This window comes from Armigeres subalbatus, chromosome 3 (assembly GCF_024139115.2).
Source record: "Armigeres subalbatus isolate Guangzhou_Male chromosome 3, GZ_Asu_2, whole genome shotgun sequence".
Taxonomy (NCBI): domain Eukaryota; kingdom Metazoa; phylum Arthropoda; class Insecta; order Diptera; family Culicidae; genus Armigeres; species Armigeres subalbatus.
In genome coordinates, this window is record NC_085141.1 from 126,338,207 (window position 1) to 126,361,413 (window position 23,207).

Below are 23,207 nucleotides of genomic sequence, written 5' to 3' on the forward strand. Positions count from 1 at the left end.
TGAAAAACTTTATTAAATTAAGTTCATTCAATTAGACCATAAGATGTCCGTTGAATTAATAATAAATAAATACATAAATAAATAAATCCGGTCTTCACCAGTCGCTTCCTTATATAAAAAAGGATCTACATTTTGTCCACAACAGGAATCCGTCGACTACAGCGCCACCTAGAAGCAAAAAACTGAAACGGTTGCGTTTCCCCATACATTTGGATCACTTTTGCCATACAAACTTTGAGCCATTTGCGCACGCCAACCACTGGACCGAATGAGCTGAAATTTTCAGGGGAGCTTCTGGGACCCCCAAACTGTCATTTAAGGGTGCAAGGTTTGAAATTCAGGATTTCATGCATTTTGGGCCAGTCTAGTGCCACAGCTTTGGTAGAAGGTAGCCACTCGATGCCCGCTTTTCCACACTTTCTATCCTGTCCAGCAGATTTCCTGTAGCGCTACGACATCGAAGTTGCGGGGATGTAATACATCGTAGATCATCCTGTCGCAACCTGCGAAACCTAGCGAATTGCAGTTCCATGTTCCAAGCTTCCAATCGTGATCCTTTATTCGTCGCCTAGGTCTTTGCAGATTATATAGAGTCGCATGATCTCTTATATTGTTCGTAATTATTAGTTTCCTAGGCGGCTTATTGGGCCTGCGCAAACCACCTGTCTCGTCGGAGGGCCGTCGTGTCAGGGCTGTTTAGCGTCCCACCTAACACCAGGACTTGGGCTTGTGCGCTTTGAGCGGCACACGGTCGCTTTGGTGTAGCCTACTTGGGGATACTTGCAGCTTTTTATAGGAATTTAACAGGGCCCACTGTCAAACCCCACCACATCCTAGGCAAGCCCCACAACTCGCAGATGGCCTGGGGAGGGATCGTCAAGCCCTTGGACATAGTCCCTGCTGCCCACCTATCTATGGATACAACACTGATAGTAATTAAACAGCGAACTTCACATTACAAGTTTGCGAGTGCCAAGTTGATCGAGTGCTTCATGAACTCGTCCAAAAATATTTCACGATGGGAAGCGTAGGAGTTTCAGCGGACATGGGACCAGAGTCAGAGGAGGACAAACGCACTTGCTGGATATTGGAAGAGACTACAAGGCGCGTAGCAAATAGATTCGAGAAGGGACTGCTATGACGACACGATCAAGTGAAACTTCCCGACAGTTTACCTATGGCAATGCGTTGTCTAGAATGTTTCGAACGAAGAATGAGCAAGGATCCCGAGCTACAGGCCAGTGTGCATCAACAGATCAAAATGAATATCTAGAACATACATCCCCGATGCAACAATACAAGACATGGAATCCGTAGATCCTCACAGAGTATGGCATCTACCCCTAGGAGCCGTAAGAAACCCGAAAAAGCCGGGCAAAATTAGGCTAGTTTTGGATGCCGCGGCGAGAATGGAAGGTGTAACGTTGAACGCTATGCTGCTCAAACGACCCGATCTTTTAACTCCTTGACTTGCTGTTGAATAGATCCCGTAAGCGGCCAGGGGCAATTTGTCATCAATGTTGGTAGTCTCGGAGCCACTTGTTCCCCGTGCCAAGCTCAAAAGATAAAAAATAAAAACGCTAGAGAACACTAAGCGGGGTACCTAGAGGCATTGAGAGAAATTCTGGAGAAGCACTATGTGGAGGATTATCTCGACAGTTTTGATATGGAAGCAGAAGCAGTCAAGGTAACGCTGGAGGTTAAAGAAATACATTCTTGCGGGGGAATCGAGATCAAAAACTGGCATTCTAACTCCAAAACAATTCTACAGCGGGTCGGGGAAGCACAGAAAGTCCAGACGAAGACCATCAACATTGGTACAGAGAGTGAAGCGGAATGAATTCTGGAACTTTTTTTGTTGTCGAATGAAGACGTGCTGGCTTTTGCTGCCGAGCTGCAACTGGACAGGATTACACCGACAAAGCGCAACATTCTTCGATGCGTGATGAGTGTGTTCAACTTTCGAGGTATTTTTTCGCACACAATCACACAATCCAAGGAAGAATGATCATTCAAGACGCCTGACGCAGTCAAACGAAGTGGGATGATGAGGGCTCGGTCATTGTCCGTATGCGCTGGTTCCGGTGGACGAAGTTATTCAAGGAAGTCGATAAGATGAGGCTCAACAGAGTCTACTTTCCAGGCGTTTCTGCTGCTGAAATCGGTGCAGTGGATCTTCATATTTTCACAGACGCGAGCGAAGAAGCCCACGTTTATACGGCATATTTTCGAATTATGGTCAACGATAAGGTGTACCTATGTCACGCTCCCAATGGCTAAAACAAAAACTGCACCATTGAAAGCTGTATCGTTTGGAGCTGATGGGTGCAATTCTTAGGGCGAGACTTGCGAAATCGGTGTGGAGTACCTTACCCTTCCGGTCAACCGGCGAATATTCTGGACTGATTCGAGAATAACGCTGGCTTGGATTCAATCAAATCATCGACGGTACCACCAGTTCGTGGCTTTTAGAGTTGAGGAGATTTTGAGTAAAACCAATGCTATTGCGTGGAGATATGTATCTACGCAACACAACCCTGCATACGAAGCAACCAAGTGGAGTAATAGCCCCAGTACTGACGTTACGTCACGTTGGTTCCCGGCACCAGATTTTCTATACCTCCCCGAAGCGGGATGGCCAGAGCAGAAGGATACCGCTTCCCTAATCATGGATGAAGAAATACGATCTTGTTTGGTACCTACATTAAAATCTACAAAACGATAATATCTACCGATAACAGTGGACAAGGCCGGATTTAACCGGAAGGGGGCCCCGTGGCCGACAGTTTGTCGGAGCCCCAAAACGTACAAAAAAGTTTGTTTTTGGTACAAAATTTGTCCCTAACTCCGGCCTTGACAGTGGATGTCTCAACCAAAATTTTCACTTAGTGCGAGTTTCGGCCGAGGCGTGCACTATGGGGCGGCTCCATACAAGTAGGTGGCCGAAAATATTTTCATTTCATTTCTGCAATATTTCACACTTATATCGTAGATTATTGTCTAAAAGATGTGAAATACTTGTTTTGCAGGTCGTTATTACTTCTAAGGTCTCCAAACTCCCTGGAATACAGACCTTTGATCTCTATGGAATATATCCCTTTTATCTACGAATGTCTCATGTACACAGCAGTGTATAGATGTGTATTTTATTGCAGCGCAGGCCTGTAGAGTTCAAACTAGAAATTGATCAATGTCGACATCGTTCAGCAGTTGATAGTTCCGTTAGGATACGGCAGGCATGAAGAATGTATTGCCGTATCCCAACGGCACTATCAAACCTATACTTTCGCCTCTAATGCTATCATGCACATGAACGTCCACGTTTGGAAGCTGATCTTAGCATTTCCATATCATTGTACATCGTTTAACTTCACGTAGAAGTAACACAAACGAAATCATTAATTTAGTGTAGTACCCTTTGTGGGGGCATCCATCAATTCAACTGTTATTGGTCGACGGTACAGCAGCAGTGCCTTTCTCTGCTTTGTTCTCTCCGAGGCAGCCAAGTTGGTTGCGACGAGACGGACGCAATGAGAAAACAGAACTGTGCAATAAAAATCCTATTCGACTAAATGCTGATGTCATATTAGAAATTTGGGGACAGTACTCGTCGATAGCAAATCCTTTCCGCACGCGATGGCATATGAGCAAGTCAAACCACCTTCCTTTTGCCAGTGGAGATATATCAGCTTCCACACTGATATTCTTCCCTCCCCCTTCATACGGGAGCTTGGCAGAAGGAAGGTCGTGCGATATGTGCCATCACAAATATTGCCCTCAGCTCGCTTTCAAATCGACTTCTATAAAACATTCTTCATGCCTGCCGTATCCTAACGGAACTATCAATTCTATACTTTCGCCTCTAATGCTATCATGAACATGTACGTCCAAGTTTGGAAGATGATATTAGCATTTCCATATCATTGTAAATCGTTTAACTTCACGTAGAAGTAACACACACGAAATCATTAATTTAGTAAATTGTATACTGTTTTTATGTGAATTGAGTTGTACAGATGTTCTAAGTTGCACAAGGACTCCGTCAAATACAGGCCATTGCATCTACATACGTAACAGGTTGTCTTTGTAGGATTGTTCAGATTGGTTCAGGCTCTTAACCCGAAAAACAAGTAAAGGGAATACAATATAAAGCTCTATTAAAGCTAAACGAACTCCATGCAATAAAAGCTTCAAGATATATAAATATACTGCAACAACATTTATTTATTCATTATGTACATGAACATCCTCAACAAACCCATCATTTATTTCTTCAAGATCGATTAAAATATCTGCTATGGTATATTTTTCTGTACTCGAATCTGTTGTACTGCAGGAATTTTCTGTTACTTAAAAACTTTGAACATTTTCTTGATATTCCAGATTAGATAAATTTCGAAGTCGGTTTCTTGAGTTGAGTGAACTTATTAAAGGATCCGACGAGTTCATAGCACGAATGAAAACGTCATGTAAATTTTCTTCTCTTGAGGCTTTCCTGGCATGATGAGTCCGACTTTTGTTGCTTGTGTTGACACTCAGCTGCTTCTTCAGCCAACATTCCAAGTGGTGCTGGTGAATGAATAATTATATCCCCAGCATGGGCAAGGACTTTATGCACCGTAGCAGGAATTTTATACCAATCATACAGCTGCAAATATAACCGGTAGGTTGCTTTACAATAACTGTCTAGCTTTTCAGGATTGATTGGCTCTTGGCAGTTTATCGCGATCAGAATGTTCCAGAACCGGTGAATTAGCTCTTCGTTGACATTTAATGCTTCACTTAACAGATTTGAATTCGAAAACGCTCGTCGACAATTGTTTCCAGTTGTACTTGATCCTGCTCCACCTTGCCTTGGCTGGTCGACTCTCACACCAAAGCTATCATAAAGCCTTTTCTGTATAAGTTGTTTTCTCTTCAAGTACGCTTCCTTTAATATCTTTGATACCTGCCACTTTTTAAAATCCATTCGGTAAGATATGTGAAGAAGGCACTCGAAAGATATATTCCAAAGCTTTTTCAACGCGATCTACCTGACGTCCCTCGTGAGCTCTAAATACTTCAATGAGTTGCCTATAATTCATGATTCACCAAATAATAAGTACAAACACTTCACACGATTTACCTTCGCAATCACAGCTCACTATGCACTCAGACAGACATTCATAAATGTTCTGTTTATTTATTTCACCTAGGTACATACCAATAATTATCGAAAGATGTCCTTAGGTACACACATTTTTGCTTCTTGTATTCACATATTGGATTTTAATTAATATCAAAATTTTACTTTTTATGAAATAATTTCAAATGAAGCCTAGAGTATTTTCGTAACCTCCAAGAGTATATTGTTTTTTTTCATATTTATTTGCTTGATACTTGATAGATAATGAGTTGCCTCCTCTTGGTGAGCCTACGCCAAATGGAGTATCATATAGCTGCATAAGCTATCGTGTACACGGCCTACCACGAAGCCTACGACACTTTTCGTGTTATCTACTATCTCTATTTTAACTGTTCTTGATGCTCTTTTGTCATACGCATGGGCTTTGTATCCAGCCCATCACAGTCTGTCGTGTATTATGAGAATAATTACATTTAATGTTTCAAAATAAATGACTTTTTTTCGAAAAGTGATCGGAATCGCAGATTTGCAGCCATAAGCAGCTGGAATTTGTTTTAATGCCTTCTGGGAGGTCCAAAGAAAGTCGTAGTGGTAGTCGCTAAGCGAAACTTTGAGAAACTTTTTTTGTATGGAACTTTTTGTATAAAAAAAAAAAATTTTTCTTCGTGTCATTTTCGGATGTTTCACTACCTATTTTCCCATAACTAACCCGTTCTTCGCAAGTCCATGAAACAAGCTTTCAGAAACTTTTTAAAGAGTTGGAAAAGAGCTACTGTAGCCGAAGATATTGACAGTTGAATAATGCATTGAATTTTCAAGAACTAAAAAGTGTCTGGCTCTAATGCCTATATCTTGATAACCATATGGCTTAGAGTGCTGATATGCTGGGGTTTAATGCTCCAAAGCATTAGCATTTACTAGGTCAACTTGAATTACGAATCAGAGAAAGTCTATTTTTTTATTTTCGGCCACCTGATTCCCCATAGTGGCGTGTCGACGCCGTGATGTGTGGGCAATTCAATAATCATGCGATGTGTACTTGATTATAAGCGTGTACAAAGCCATACTAACATTGCCACCGGAAGTATTAGCAAAGATCAGAAGAGCTTTGTTTAGCGTGGTGAGGTTGAAATATTTCTAGATCAACATTTGAAAAGGGCGAAACATCTAAGTCGACAACTAAAACAACGAGTCGAGTCAAGTTAAATGGGAAGGTACAAACTCGTTTTATTATAAGTGAAGAAATTCCACTAAAAAACTTAAAATAATTATCTTAACAAAAAGGAATCGATTATTAGACGATGCTAACATATAAAATAGTTTTTGGTGGTTCTATTTACTCCTATAAAAGACATATTAATTAGGCTTCTGCCTCTGATTCCCCTTCATCGTTTTCTTTATTCTTTTTTTTTTTTGGCAATTACTTTACTAATTAATAAGTTACAACCGTAATTATTGCTTCTGGTGCAAGATGCAACCATCCTTTATCCCGCTAGAGCATGAAATTTACGGCACAATGCTGAAATGCGTTGCAATGATATGAAGAAAACATCGACAAAAAAATCGATGAATGCTGTTTCGTACTTATGATACTAAGCGCGAGATATGCAATTAATTGGCATAGACACATATATTCGAAGTAAAGCACCATTCCGTGATCCACAAATGTTTCAGTTTGATTTGCACACAGCCTTTCTATAACCACCGTCATAAACATTTGTTCAAACCATACATCATCGAACTTCGACAAAGCCGCATTATTCCATTCACATACCTGTCATGTCACACGCGTCCGACATAAACAACGGCCAGCAGAAAAAAGTCCGGTTCATAAAGCCCCCAGTAAATCACCACATCGGAGCCCCATTACGACTGGGCCCTGTCACACGAAACCCTCGAGGAGAAAATCATGATCTTTCACCAAACCCCCGAACGAAGTGGTTCCCAATAATATGCTAACGATTTAATACACGCTGAAATCCCGAGCTCTGTCATGGGCCGGACACGAAACCTTGCATGTGAGTTGAGTTAATGCTGCGCCACAAAATGGACCAGAGCCAGAGCCGTCGACGCGACAGCGTCCACCAGCAGAAGACGAAAAACGACGCGAGCGCAGAAAGATTAAGGTCGTGACCTGGGAGATGAGTGCGCTACCGAACGGGCATTATTTTACATGAAAATATTGTCAAACATGTCAACCGGTGTATTTATTTATTTACATAATTATGTACGTTATCGCATTCGTCCGCAAACGGGCCAAAGGGTAACTAGGAGGGAAAAACGGCTCGATTTGCTCTTTTGACTTTTCGTTCCACATGTGGCGGTGGTCAAGCCAGGGTCTGCTCTGCCAGTTCAATCCATAATAATACATTCCAGCCAAATGATGCCTTGCCCCGTCCGACTGCGTTCCAACTTCCTTAGCTTTCGACCAGTCGCACGGTGTGTCCAGAATTGTTATTAGCGGTTTATCTAGAACTTCAGCGTTGATTGAACAAATGGTTTCTCTTTGGTTTAGTAATACAAATTTACCTTGTTTAAAAATGCCAAATACTAAATGTTGGAATAAAATAATTTTGAATTATAGACCTTCAAATACTTTTACCTAATTGAGTTAAAATTGTTCTTAGTCCTAACAAAATCCTAAATCGAGAAAATTTGCATTGATGGAGAATTCGAGTTCTGGGCACACCGTGCCCTGCGATTCAGAATTTGTTAGGCCCCCGCCACAATGCACTGTCTTTCCGAGGTGGTACATGAATATTTCTGCATTTGCAATTATTTGCGCATTTGGTCGGGGCGCAAGAGCGATTGCTTTTAGCATAAAATTTATAGACTTTTATGCTGTTTATGTGCACATTGTAAAAATAAAGGCTGCTCGCTCGATCCGGCGAGCTGCACCCATTCGTCCGATCCTGCGATCAAGTAAGCCAGCGCGGACTCGTCTAGATCGGAGTACTCACACGGTCGATCGGCCGGTGGTGGAGCTTGTAAAAATGATGTTTTATCACGATTTCAATTTCATGGAAACTAATTGATAATTGTACAACATTGACAAATTGAGCGATACAATCGGCTCTGTGTATAATAAGGGGAAAAATAAGGGAAACGGCGGCGGCGGCATTGGTGATACGGTTATGCTCGGGTTCATTGAAATTCAGAAACCAATATCACAGTTGAGCTAGGGCAAGAATCTTATATTATTTGTCACGGTGCATAAAATACGATTATAAATAAAATTGTTAGTTGCAGATGGAAATCAACAGACTGTGTTTAGATGTATAAAACCCTGATGAGTCCACTTAGTGGTGATGATGCCTTTCTTGATTCAATCGTTTTGTTTCGACTTAGTGAGTTTGTCCTCCGTTGAATGCAACTTGTTGCGTGAAAACCGGTCACACACACATACACACGGACAGTCAGCCATTTGTTCAATTCGACGAATTGAGTCGATTGGTAATATAACATTATGGGTATCCGAGCTTTTCATAAAAAGTTTGATTTTGAAGTGAAATAATAGTCTTTGTTGTACGAGAAAAGCAAAAATGTAGACGGGAAAGATAGGTAGAGTACGATACACTAATTACACCTTGATCAATATATTCGGTTAAACTTTTTTGTGCGCATGTAGCTTCTGTGTTGTTTTGGCGTAGCTTACTAGCGTGGTAGGCTACACTATGCACCGACTAATTTCTGAATGTTAGTCTACAAAATAGTAGTTCTTGCCATTCCTACACGCAAAAAAAGCGTTCATGAATTCGTTAACTAACGAGTTCACGGTGTATTTTTCGGGAACAACAGTCACGGATTCGGGAATACAGTCACGTTTTCTGGAACGTTCTGGAAAACGTGACTGGTTTTACCGAATCTAGGAGTTGAATCCAGGTGTATTTTTGCTGGTTCACGAATTCGGGAACGCTTCTTTTGCAGCAACACAAATGTGACTAAATTCGGTTGCATATGGGTTACGGAAACTTTTGTGCAACATGTGTGCTGCTCAGGATAGGATTGATTTCACTGAATGACAAAATCAGGAAAAAATCTTGTATTCGTCCTGCTCATGAGCTGCATTTGTAGTTCTATGGAGGAGGGCCGTTAGACCTACAGTTTATTATTAGCTAGGACTCCCTCTGAGCTCCGTTACTAGCTTGGCCTTCCAGATACTTTATCAAGGTCGGTTCAGATACCGATCGAGAATGCAGGAGGCGTTATTCTAAGCTTAAAGTTGTTTGGCGGATTATGCAATTTGCCCCAAAACCGCCGAAAATCATGAAAAAAGTGGACATACTGCCGAAAATATTGTTTAACAGAAATGGCCATTTGACCGGTCATACGACCGGAAATGTCGTTTGGCCGAATAAACCAAAGGGCATTACTTTTACTGCAATTTGACCGAAATGTCGTTTGATAGAAAGGGTCAAAAATATGTCATTTGGCCGAACAAATCAGACGACAAATGTCGTTTGCTTAGATATAAAAGTTCACGGTGACCCAAACCCTACCAAGTTTGCTGATCGGGTCGATTGAGCAAAAATGTTTTTTAGCCGTACAATAATACATTGTGAAAAGTGTGAAGTGAGAAGTGTCTTAAATAGTGAAATAGGGAGTGAGAAGTGGAAAACGAAACATCACTTCTCATTCCTCAGATAAATGCAGAGTGTGAAATGAGAAGTGAGAAATATTAAGTAAGACGTATCATTTCTCAATTCTTCGCTTCTCAATTTTTAGGCATGAATTTTATAAATTTCTTTTTTGATTTGATTTTTTTATTTCCGGTTTATTTCAGTAGTATACAGCGTTTTACATCTTAAATGTTTGACAGTAAGCCTTTAACCTTTGTTCATGTAATATTATTATGTTAATTTGGAATCCATTCTTTTTCAACCACCTCCTACACATTTTTTTTACCGAGATCTCAGCAAAAATGGGCGTCTTTTACCGAGATTCGCACGTGTTTTTCGCCGAGATTTCTGTCAAAGTTGCTGAAATTCAGCAAATAATTTGCCGAAAATCAGCTAACAAACATGATTTTCGCCGGATTATTAGTTTTTTATTTTGCTGGCGCACGGTTGTGCGGATTTTTGCCGAGCTACAGACATAAAAACTTAGTGTGTACAGACTATCTTTTCATAGGAATTAAGAAAATGTGTACCTTAAAACTGCAATTGGAAAACCTAACAACTCTTTTCATCCTACGAAAAAATGATAACCTAAATTGGAAGTAGCGCCCTAATCGTAGCTTGGTCCGAGAAGGCGCAACGAACCCTTAACCTTTCTTTACACTCACCAAAGCGATCTTGTAGTGTTTTCAATACTGGCCATACGGTGGATTTCTGCCGTGGGTCTTCGCCGCGTTGATACAAATCTTTCAGCTGGTGAGGTACTCTGTCAGGGCATCCAGGCCTCGTTGCAGTTTTGCCACTTGCGTTCTGATCACTCTACCATTGGAGGCATGAGAAGTGTCATCTGCGAACAGAGACAGAACGCCGCCTTCAGGAGGTTCTGGCATGTCGGAGGTGAACAGGTTAAACAGCAGGGGCCCGAGGATACTGCCCTGGGGGACGCCTGCAACGATGTAGTGCGCATTGGAACTCACTCCGCTAATTGAGACCCGGAATATCCTTGCCGACATGTAATTGTTGGTTATTTTCACCAGGTAGCTGAAAAAAACGTTGCGTTGTAGTTTGTACACCAAGCCATCATGCCATGCATTGTCGAATACCTTTTTAACATCAAGTAAGGCCATGGCGCCTGAGGACGTTGGCAAATCGGGTCAGTTGGTGCACGGTGGTCGGAAAAATATTGTGATATTGTGGTGTACGACAGACTCAAGTAGCTGGCTGTGAAGTGCCTGTTCGATAAGCTTGACTAATCCTGAGATAAGGCTGTTGGAACGATTAGCTTTGGGAGAGAAGTCTTCCGGATGGGGGCGACTTTCGTTGACTTTCAGGACGATGAGAAGTAGCTAAGACCATTGGCGTAACTAATAAAAAAATCTAGGGGGGGCTAACTTTATTTTTTAATTTTTCACTCAAAACAACGATAACTTAGTTTTCGCTCAATGCTCAAAACAACTAATATATATTGTTCGCAAGTTGGCCGACCAAACAAACATTAGCCTATTAACACACAACACATCCATTGACGACTTGAACATTATAAATTGTGAGTCACGATACTCAGCCTATAAAAAAAAGAAATGGCGTGAGCCTTAGCAAAGCTAATGGAGTCTGGTCTGTGGATTTCTTTAATCCATCCAACAGTATCCCAAGCTCTTTCTCATTTAAATTTCAATTACCTCTCTTTAAAATCTGAGGGATTTGCCAAAACTTTGTCGAAAATAAAGAAGCCTAGCTTGTTTACTGAAAATTTAAAATTTTCAAGAAATAGCAGCATTACGAAATCCCTAAAACACTTTACCAGACAAATCGGAAATGCCTGAATTCGATACATGCATATGAAACGTTGTATCACATTTTTGATCCTGCGCCTTATAGGTCTATATTAGAAAGCATGAGATCATAATTGTTTTCCACAAAACTTCAAGAAAACTTGAAAATTTTAAAATATTGTTCATTTGCTGAGAAATTTCATTGATAAAATCAGGATTTGTTTGAAATTCTTCGGCCACCTAAGCATGCTGAAGTTCTTCTTCTTCTTCTTATTGGCATTACATCCCCACACTGAGACAGAGCCGCCTCGCAGCTTAGTGTTCATTAAGCACTTCCACAGTTATTAACTGCGAGGTTTCTAAGCCAGGTTACCATTTTTGCATTTGTATATCATGAGGCTAACACGATGATACTTTTATGCCCAGGGAAGTCGAGACAATTTCCAATCCGAAAATTGCCTAGACCGGCACCGGGAATCGAACCCAGCCACCCTCAGCATGGTCTTGCTTTGTAGCCGCGCTTCTTACCGCACGGCTAAGGAGGGCATGCTGAAGTCTCCAAGCCAAATAGATCATCATACGTTGATATAATTTGAAAAGAATTCCAAATTGGCAAAGGCTTAGTTTCATGCTCTATTACGACCTATTACGACCTGTAAAAAATTTCAACTACACAGTAAACAATATATAATGTATCTGATTCTGTTATAAATTTCTTACAGAATATGTTATCTTTGTGACAAAGTTGTAACATAATTTGAAAACTTTTTGTTTAAAGTAGTGTTATCTTCTCTTATATATAAAAATGAAATGGTCTGTGTTCGTATCCGCATAACTCGAAAATGGCTGGATGGATTTTTTTCATTTCTTCAGCAGAAACATTCGTTATAGTTTCCGACAGGTTTATATGATATTTCCTAATGCGAAAATTACGAGTAAAGTTGAGCAAATCGTGAAAAACTACAATTGTGATTCAGGACAGGAGGACTATGCAGGACAACGTCTGCCGGGTCAACTAGCTTTTTATATAAACTTAGATATTTTAACAACATACTGCATCAAATTTCTAACAAATTTTGTTGAAGAAATTTAGTATAACATAATAACATATGTTGATATAATTTTGATATGGCCTTTATCATGAGTAATAGCCCCTGAATCGGTACATTATCGTAACAGATTCAGACTTTTTTGGATTCAAACCCCGTGTTTTTCGCAAAAAATATATTATTTTAGCGGTAATTTGCAAATCGGTCCTGAATTATTCGAAATTCAAAAACCTGATAAACAGATTCAACAGATGTGAAAAAAGAGAAGATGAATAAAATTCATTATCTGCGTAGTTAAGCTCAGACAGCTAGATATGTGCAATCTTTATCTTTATCTTTATCTTTATCTTTATCTTTATCTTTATCTTTATCTTTATCTTTATCTTTATCTTTATCTTTATCTTTATCTTTATCTTTATCTTTATCTTTATCTTTATCTTTATCTTTATCTTTATCTTTATCTTTATCTTTATCTTTATCTTTATCTTTATCTTTATCTTTATCTTTATCTTTATCTTTATCTTTATCTTTATCTTTATCTTTATCTTTATCTTTATCTTTATCTTTATCTTTATCTTTATCTTTATCTTTATCTTTATCTTTATCTTTATCTTTATCTTTATCTTTATCTTTATCTTTATCTTTATCTTTATCTTTATCTTTATCTTTATCTTTATCTTTATCTTTATCTTTATCTTTATCTTTATCTTTATCTTTATCTTTATCTTTATCTTTATCTTTATCTTTATCTTTATCTTTATCTTTATCTTTATCTTTATCTTTATCTTTTATCTTTATCTTTATCTTTATCTTTATCTTTATCTTTATCTTTATCTTTATCTTTATCTTTATCTTTATCTTTATCTTTATCTTTATCTTTATCTTTATCTTTATCTTTATCTTTATCTTTATCTTTATCTTTATCTTTATCTTTATCTTTATCTTTATCTTTATCTTTATCTTTATCTTTATCTTTATCTTTATCTTTATCTTTATCTTTATCTTTATCTTTATCTTTATCTTTATCTTTATCTTTATCTTTATCTTTATCTTTATCTTTATCTTTATCTTTATCTTTATCTTTATCTTTATCTTTATCTTTATCTTTATCTTTATCTTTATCTTTATCTTTATCTTTATCTTTATCTTTATCTTTATCTTTATCTTTATCTTTATCTTTATCTTTATCTTTATCTTTATCTTTATCTTTATCTTTATCTTTATCTTTATCTTTATCTTTATCTTTATCTTTATCTTTATCTTTATCTTTATTTATGAGTGCGTGATTTCTCTTGTTTCGGATAGCAGAACGATCGCTCGGTCGACCGAAATATTGTGTTCTGCATTGCGCTGCCGGTAAGTATTGTGTTTTGCATTGCGGCCGGTAATAAAAAAAATAATCAGTTCAGTGCGTGATTTCTCTTGTTTCGGACAGCAGAACGATCGCTCGGTCGCCGAAGTATTTATTCTGCATTGCGCGGCCGGTAATAAAAAAAATAATCAGTTCAGTGCGTGATTTCTCTTGTTTCGGATAGCAGAACGATCGCTCGGTCGACCGAAATATTGTGTTCTGCATTGCGCGGCCGGTAATAAAAATTAATCAGTTCAGTGCGTGATCTCTCTTGTTCCGGACAGCAGAACGATCGCGCGGTCTGCCGAAATATTAGTGTTATTTCCCATCCCATAGATCGCATCGCTTACCAAAGTGAATCCAGATAAATTATCCTTTGTAACTAAACCGATATCCTATCCCAAGACAATCGTGGAGATGTAGAGTAAGGTGGCTCATAAAACACTTTTTCAAATATTTTGATGGGCCGCCGTCTTATTCGGTTCTATTTAATGCCCTGATGCTCTCGACAAAATTTCAGTCAAATCGGTCAATGTTTAGGCGGTGCTAAACTCGTTGGAAGTTTATATGGAAAAATGTATGCATAAACATCAAAAAACAGTGATTTGCAGTTGGACGGTACAATTTACAATGAAGAACTATCATACTCATTCAGATATTGAAGAAATTAATGCAGAATGTTATGCTGAAAACCGCGAGAAGTTTAGAGTTTATTAGGCAAAGATATTAGCATTTTACTGGAGTGTTGTATGGGTGAATTTTTTTCTTTTCAAAGGTGAAAGAAACGAAATTTGCTCGAACCCCACTGCAGAGAAATGCTAATAACTTCGCCGGGCAAACACTAATCGTTTCGCGGTTTTCAGAATAACATTCTGTATTAATTTCTTCAATATCTGAATGAGTATGATAGTTCTTCATTGTAAATTGTGCCGCCTAACTGCATATCACTGTTTTTGGATATTTCTGCATACATTTTTTCATATAAACTTCCAATGAGTTTAGCACCGCCCAAATGTTGACCGATTTGGCTGAAATTTTCTCCAGAGCATCAGGGCATCAAAAAGAACCAAACAAGAGGGCGGCCCATCGAAAAAATTGAAAAAAGTTTTTCCCATACTAATTTGAGCCACCCTAATGTAGAGGTATACTCGGTCTCTAGTAGCAACGAGAGTCGGACTAACAATCCTTCCATTCCTATATGACCGTAAGGACGTGGCCGGCGCCGTTATTGACTTTAAATATTTGAGCTCCCGAAACGTGTACATTGAGAATGGATAGCTAATCCCAAGCCCCATTCATTGTGTTCGCCCCATTGTGTTCGCCCCAAGCCCCATTCAATTTCGCAAGTTCAGTCAATCACGGAGTAGCAACTACGAATTGTACGGTCATAATGCTCATGCTCATCTTTATCTTTATCTTAATAATGAGTTTGCATATCCTTTGAGGCAATATAACTAACGAACGGATGGATCGATTTGCAAGATTTTGTCACTAATCGTCTTGAGATCAGCTGTGTTTGTATTAATGAAAAGACGAGAAATTTCACCGGGAAAGTTGAAAAATTGTCAAAATGAACGTTTTTATGACTTCTTTATGATAACAAAGAAATCAAACTTGAACTGAAATCGATCAAAAGCGCGACGCTGCATTCAAATAAAGGACTGACAATTTGGTAAAAAAAAAACTATCCGAGCGAGGTCGGGCTGGGTCGATTAGTCTTCTTCTATATACAAAATGGGTTGTAGGACAAAAGGTCGAAGTTCAAAAGGTCGAAGGTCAAAAGGTCGAAGGACAAAAGGTCAAAGGTCAAAAGGTCGAAACAAAAAATCTGAGTCAAAAGGTCGAAGGTCAAAAGGTCGAAAGGACAAAAGGTCGAAAGGTCAAAAGGTCGAAGGGACAAAAAATCGAAACAAAATATCTGATTCGAAAGGTCGAATTACAAAAGGTCGAAGGTCAAGAGGTCGAAAGTAAAAACGTTGAAGAACAAAAGGTCGAAATTAAAAAATGGAAACAAAGAATTTGATTCAAAAGGTCGAAAGTAAAAAACCCATTAAAAAATCTGACTCGAAAGGTCGATGAACAAAAGGTCGAAAGTAAAAATGTCGAAGAACAAACGGTTAAAAGTAAAAAGGTCGAAAGACAAAAGGTCGAAGTACAAAAGATAGAAACTGTGATTGTTGGACAAAAGGTCGAAGGTCAAAAAGTCGAAGATCAAAAGTCGAAGGTCAAAAGGTTGGAGGTCGAAAAAAAAAGGCAAAACGTCGAGTGTTAATCAACTATTATTTTGCACAATTATGTTTATTCATGCTTTACCTGCTGATATTTCGTTGTTGAATTTTTCCGTCTTTTGGTCATATGCCGTTCTTTCGAGATTCGCATATTAATATTTATTTGTGGGACCTTTTCGGCCAATCAACCCTTTATGTCAAATGACCCATTCGGCCAAATGATCCTTTCGGCCAAATAACCATTTCGGCCAAACAACCAAACAACTTCCGGCCAGTTGAGTTTCGGCCAAATGGTTTTATCGGCCATGGGCCCGGTATGGTATGGGCCTTCCTTAGACGTGCTGTAAGATGCGCGGCTACAAAGCAAGACCATGCTGAGGGTGGCTGGGTTCGATTCCCGGTGCCGGTCTAGACAATTTTGGGATTGGAAATTGCCTCGACTTCCTTGGGCATAAAAGTATCATCGTGTTAGCCTCATGATGTACGAATGCAGAAATGGTTACTTGGCTTAGAAATCTCGCAGTTAAAAACTGTGGGAGTGCTTAATGAACACCAAGCTGCGAGGCAGCAATGTCCCAGTGGGTGATGTAATGCCAATGAAGAAGAAGGCATTCGGCCAAATGAGTTTCGGCCAAACGACCCTTCCCCAATTTCTTCATATTTTATCTGTAAATATATTTTTAAAGTTTCAGAAATAATAATATAGTAGATATTCTTCTTCTTATAATTGGCATTACATCCCCCACTGGGACATTACCGCCTCGCAGCTTAGTATTCATTTTAGCACTGCCACAGTTATTAACTGCGAGGTTTCTTAGCCAAGATACCACTTTGCATTCGTATATCATAAGGCTAACTTGATGATATTTTTATGCCCATGGAAAACAAGAACCCACCCACCCTCAGCATGGTCTTGCTTTGTAGCCGTACATCTTACCTCTAGGCTAAGGAGGGCTCCCTAGATATTAGATATACGTTGATATTAGACTTACCAGGTCCCAACGCACCATCTATTCGTTGATTTCAAGGCGGCATACGGCAGTATAGACCGCGTAGAGCTATGGTACCAGACTGATCAAAGCAACGGTGGATGGTGTGCAAAACTGTGTGAAGATTTCTGGCGAACACTCCAGTTCGTTCGAATCGCACCGGGGACTAAGACAAGGTGTTGGACTTTCGTGCCTAATGTTCAACATTGCGCTAGAAGGTGTCATGCGGAGAGCCGGGTGTAATAACCGGGGTACGATTTTCAACAGATCCAGTCAATTTATTTGTTTCTCGGATGACATGGACATTGTCGGCCGAACATTTGCAAAGGTGGCAGAACTGTTCACCCGCCTGAAACGTGAAGCAACAAAAGTTGGACTGGTGGTGAATGCATCAAAGACAAAGTACATGCTTGTGGGTGGAACCGAGCGCGACAGGGCCCGCCTGGGAAGCAGTGTTACGATAGACGGGGATACCTTCGAGGTGGTCGAGGAATTCGTCTACCTCGGATCCTTGCTAACGGCTGATAACAATGTTAGTCGTGAAATACGAAGGCGTATCATCTGTGAAAGTCGGGCCTACTACGGGCTTCAGAAGAAACTGCGGTCAAAAAAGATTCGCCACCGCACCAAATGTGTCATGTATAAGACGCTAGTAAGACCGGTTGTCTTCCCCGAGCAGCACAAGTCAGACAAAAATGGTTGCAGCAACTTGATTGTGACTGAATCCGATCACATATGAGTTGCAGTAACCTATGTGGAATATTTGTTCTGCTAGGGTCTTTTTTTTTTTTTTTTTTTATTACGAAGGTAATGGAAATCTGCAAACAGACACCTGGGGAGGCGAACCCAGGTAGTGTGGGGATGGGATCACCACTCCCGACCCACTAAAACCAACTCCTTCCTCTCCAGTCATTCCCCCGGCCCGCAATTAAGCAATACTTCGGGGGATGACTATTGGGCATTGCGCCCCTCCATGACGTACACAAGTGCACGTATGCGCCTCAACTCTTCGACACTCCCCATGCAACACATTTGCACAAGACATACTGGCACCACATGTGCCCCAACACTCACCTGCCTATGCCGCTTGAATGACTGCAGGGGAAGACCAGGTACCCTGCAGGGGGTACCCCCATGCCGCCATCTCACGGCATAGACAGTCCTCATTCAGTATGGTGTTCACCCCGTCCTGCAACAGAATGGCACCACTTGTCTACCAAGCCGGAGGCGACCCTAGGTTGGTGGCTCCTATGCCGCTCCTACCTCAGCTACGAGGCAGACCCTTTCATGTCTCCTATTTCTGAGGTGCCGCAGAGGTATCTGCCCCCCGACACTCCTGCCAGGCCTAGCGAGACTTCACTCATTCCGTCCCTGACAGCCGGATCACACTACTGCCTAAGCAGCCACACTGACCATACGTACCATGCGAGTCTGACTTGTGTGCCCGCTCATACATTCAGTCCCGATCGCTTGCACCACTTGTGCACCACTCTCTTTGACATTCAGTCACTCATTCAGTGGGGGTTGTAATACCCCCATCTCCCATTTTTATCCACTCTGTGCACCTCCTGTGCATCGTTTGGGCGTGGAACACCCGGCACGTCAGGCGTGCCTAACACTCCCCTACCCAGGCTTTGATACTGCCAATAGGTCACCATTAGGTGCTTTGCTGGCAGCACCCACCCATTGACATTTCGAAGCCCAGGTAGTCCTCGGCCAGTGTGGTGGTCTCCCCATCCTGCAGCGGGGTCGCACCACTTACCTTACATGCCTCCGATTTCTGAGGTGCCGCAGAAGCATCAACCCCCCGACACTCCTGCCAGTCAAAGCGAGACATTCGTGTCCCCTACTTCTGAGGTGCCGCAGAGGTATCTGCCCCCCGACACTCCTGCCAGGCCTCACCAGACTTCAGTCATTCTAACACTACCGACCATGCGTACCATGCGAGACTTACTTGTGTGCTCACCCATACACTCGGTCCCTCACTCTGTGGGGGTATTACGAGTAATACCCCCAACTCCCATTCGCTTGCACCACATGTGCACCACTTGGGGGTGTGTGGGTACCACCCACTGCCACCCGCTTGCCGCCGAAGCAGCCCTCACTCTGTGGAACCTCCACAGGCTCCGTTAACGACCTGGCTAATTGTTTCACCCCCCAGGCCATTCATCCCTTCGGCACGGGTCGCCTGACACCTTGGGATTCGGGGTTAGGGGCTTGTATGCTTTAAGCGGCACACGGTCGCTTGATAGGGTTTGCATGTGGATATGTGGTTTTTGGAAGGGAATTAACAGCGCCCCCTGTTAACCCCACCACCTCCTAGGCAGAACCCCATGACTCGCAGACAGCTGGGGAGGGGTCGTCAAGCCCTTGGACATGGTCCCTGCTGCCCCCAATGCTGCTAGGGTCTACGGACATGAAACATGAACAATGCTCGAGGAGGACTTGCAAGCACTCGGAGTATTCGAGAGACGGGTGCTTAGGACCATCTTTGGCGGTGTGCAAGAAGACGGTGTGTGGCGGCGAAGAATGAACCACGAGCTCGCCCTACTCTACGGCGAACCCAGTATCCAGAAGGTAGCTAAAGCCGGAAGGGTACGATGGACAGGACATGTTGCAAGAATGCCGGACAGCAACCCTGCAAAGATGGTATTCGCTTCCGATTCAGCAGGTACGAGACGGCGTGGAGCGCAGCGAGCGAGATGGGCAGACCGACTTGACGAGCGTGGGGCGTATTCGAGGATGGAGAGATGCGGCCTCGAACCGTGTATCTTTAAAATAATCATAATGACATTTTTTATCTTATCTTTTTACAGACCATCTTACATAACTAAGCAAATGCCATAATCAAAATGTTATAGGCAAGTTTCTACAATCATCCTGACAACATGTTCTACATACACTACAGAAGGATAATTATCAATTTCCTAGATCGGACTGAGATTCGAATACAGCCACCTTCAACATGGTCTTGATATCGTTTGGCTAAGGGAGGGTACGAAAGTGTGTTTAGCTCCAAAGTTTTCTTTAAAAAAAAAAAACATTGTTTTGCATAATATTTTCGACCTTCATACAACCCGACCCTTAGCCGTGCGGTAAGATGCGCGGCTAAAAAGCAAGACCATGCTGAAGGTGGTAAGGTTCGATTCTCGATCCGGTCTAGGAAATTTTCTCGACTTCCCTGGACATAAAAAGAACATCGTGTTGCTTATAGTTGTACAAAGCTAATTCAACTCAAGCGACTTGTTCTATTCACTCACCAAATCAGCTTTTTCAGTATCAATGTTTGTTTGTATGTGCTACACGACAAACATGTAAAAACAATTTGGATAATTTGAAAGCAAGTTGATTGGCAGTTGATATTCTTTCTATAACTTTCAAACTGTTGTTGATAGAGCATCGCAGAAAACTTATAAAAATCTATCTTAAAATCAAGTAATCTTAGGAAGATTGTTAGTATGGAATGGAATACATCCGTCTTTTCATTACAATTGTAATTGAAAAATTTAAAAGAAATAGAAAATTGCGTATTTTGCGAATTGTAGTTTAAAGAATTAATTACAATTTTAATAAGAAATTTAAAAAAAACGTTGTATAATAATATACGTATAACGAGCTCCGTTCAAATCATATTGAGGAAAATCTCTTGCAGTTTAAACCAAGATTCGGCAAGCAAAGTTAAATATAATTTTGATTGATTATTCTTCTATCATGTAGGTATAAATCTCTTTCTACTTCTACTATCGTCTTTTTATAAATCGATATTTTGAGGGAAGATCATTTTGACCAAGAAACGTTTTTCTTACAGATTGATTCTCTTGCATACACTACTTATGCATAATCTGCGTTGAGAAAGCCACTCATCCAGAAAGCTGTAAACTGCAATTGTACCTGCCCATGTTTACAAAACAGCGACTCTTTAACAGGTCATTTCCTGCGAGCTGCCCCTGTTGTTTGCTTGAATGCGTTCCCTCAGAGTTGTATCGTTACATTAAATCGAAACGCGTGCTCCCGCTTCATCAATGCAGGCCAACGTGCAACGAGCGGCTGCCTACCTTTTGTCTTCCAGCTGACGACGATCCCTCCCGACCTATTACTACTACTGGCGGTGGTGGTGGTGACGGTCAGCTTATTTTCAACAGCTTCGAACCTGCTGCGGCCACCGAGTGGACAGGTTAATTTACATTTCCTCTCGTTTCCGCCGCTGCGCCGCGGCCGTGCTCGAGAGCACCCGAACCGGAGCACCATTCCGAAGGGCTGAGATTCTCACGCGCGTACCTACGACGTTCGAGTGCCACTCGTCACGGGTCTCTGCTGGAGACGAGGGCGGACATTGCTTCGGGTTTGTCTGCATGCTGTTGGACACTTTGGGCAGCGCAAAGGGATCGGTCAGTCGCGTCAGCAGTTGGGCTCTAAATTATGCGCACATGAGTAATTCCTAAATTTATTGGTGTAATTTAAATTTTCAATTGTTCTATGGAGAGTCGTTAATCATTGTCAATTGCATCATTAGGAGCCATCGCGACGAGAGAAGCCTATTGCTCACTGAGTTTCACTTCTACAGTGGACAGGTCCATCGAATGATGAATTGCAGTTTTGTTTTGCTTCTTCAGCTCTTCAACAACGGTGACGGTTTTGGCCGAGATGGAAACTGTTTCTAGGGTTGGTTCCGATGATGGTCGTTAAATGCGAGAGTTCGTCGTCTGCTGTTGATGTCTCCAAGAAGCGCCTCGCAGAGCAGAAAAAGGTCAACCGGGGAGTGTGGGCGTGTGAAAAGCATCGATACTTCTTTGTTTTCTAAGTGCCAGTATTTGATTAAAAATAAAACAAGAGAACTGGAACGACCGTGTGACGATTTGAACAATGCGAACGAATTTAATATCAAAATATATCTCCATATGGTCAACTTGGTCGAGATACTTCAAGATAAATCGTGCTCAATTGGTCATAAACAGCTATATTTAATCCTTGACATAGACCGGTGGCGCAAAATCAAGTTGATCGTAAAATGTGCGAATGTGCGAATGAGAAAAGTCAAGAGCGGGACGTTGTTGAATCATTCGGTGAGCAAACCTGGGGTGGCATTGCGCATCTCGATTCGAACGTTATTTTATCCAATCGAACATGTTTGGTATTACGGCTTTCGATTCGATCTCGAAAACGACTCATCGTTCGAGTATGCTCGAGGAGGTACAAGAATAACGAGATGTTTTGGCATTATGGATACTCGATAGCACACTGAAAAACGACTCAAGTCGAATGAAAATACTCGTCACCATTCTAGCTTTCGAATGTTGTTCGAGAGTCATTTCTTGCTGAAAGTTTTTAATAAATAAATGTTTCATTATTGCATCTTGAAGGAAATAATGTCATTATTATACCTACTTTTATAGTTTCCAGACAATATGCAATCTTTAATTATCCCGAAATCCGCGTAAAAACGACTTCAACTATTTTTTTTTTTGTAGTTTTCACGTATTCCTTGACGATTTCGAAAAAACTGATGGGGAAAATATGCGTAAAAACGTGTATATTCTAAAATCTACGTAAAAATAGTTGAGTTAAATAACAAAAAACGCGCAAGAGATAACCCAATTTAAATAAAACACATGTAAACATCAAAGTAATTTATTACCGAATCCTTCTTTATGGCCCGTTTACATATTCGCTAGTTCTAGCGGACAATGCACTATCCGAAAATACTAGCGCGAAATTAGCATAATGTAAACAGGAATCGTCATCGGCTAATTGTGTGTACATTATGCTAATTTCACGCTAGTATTGTCGGATAGTGCATTGTCCGCTAGAACTTCGTCAAGTCGAGTCTAGTCAAGTACAAGACACTGAAGACGGCCTTACTGTTGAGGTCGAAATACGTATCTGTCGAGATGCAATTAAGTGGTGGAATTCAATGGGATTGTATAAACTCGTCTTATGACAAGTTGTAGCGTTTGCTACAATCTGCGAAAACTTTAGGATAGATAACAAAATACATAATTATAACACATAGGTTTCTCCATACGCTAATTTGTGTCAAATGGTAGGCTAGCAAAAGCGAAACGACACTGACCGCTTAC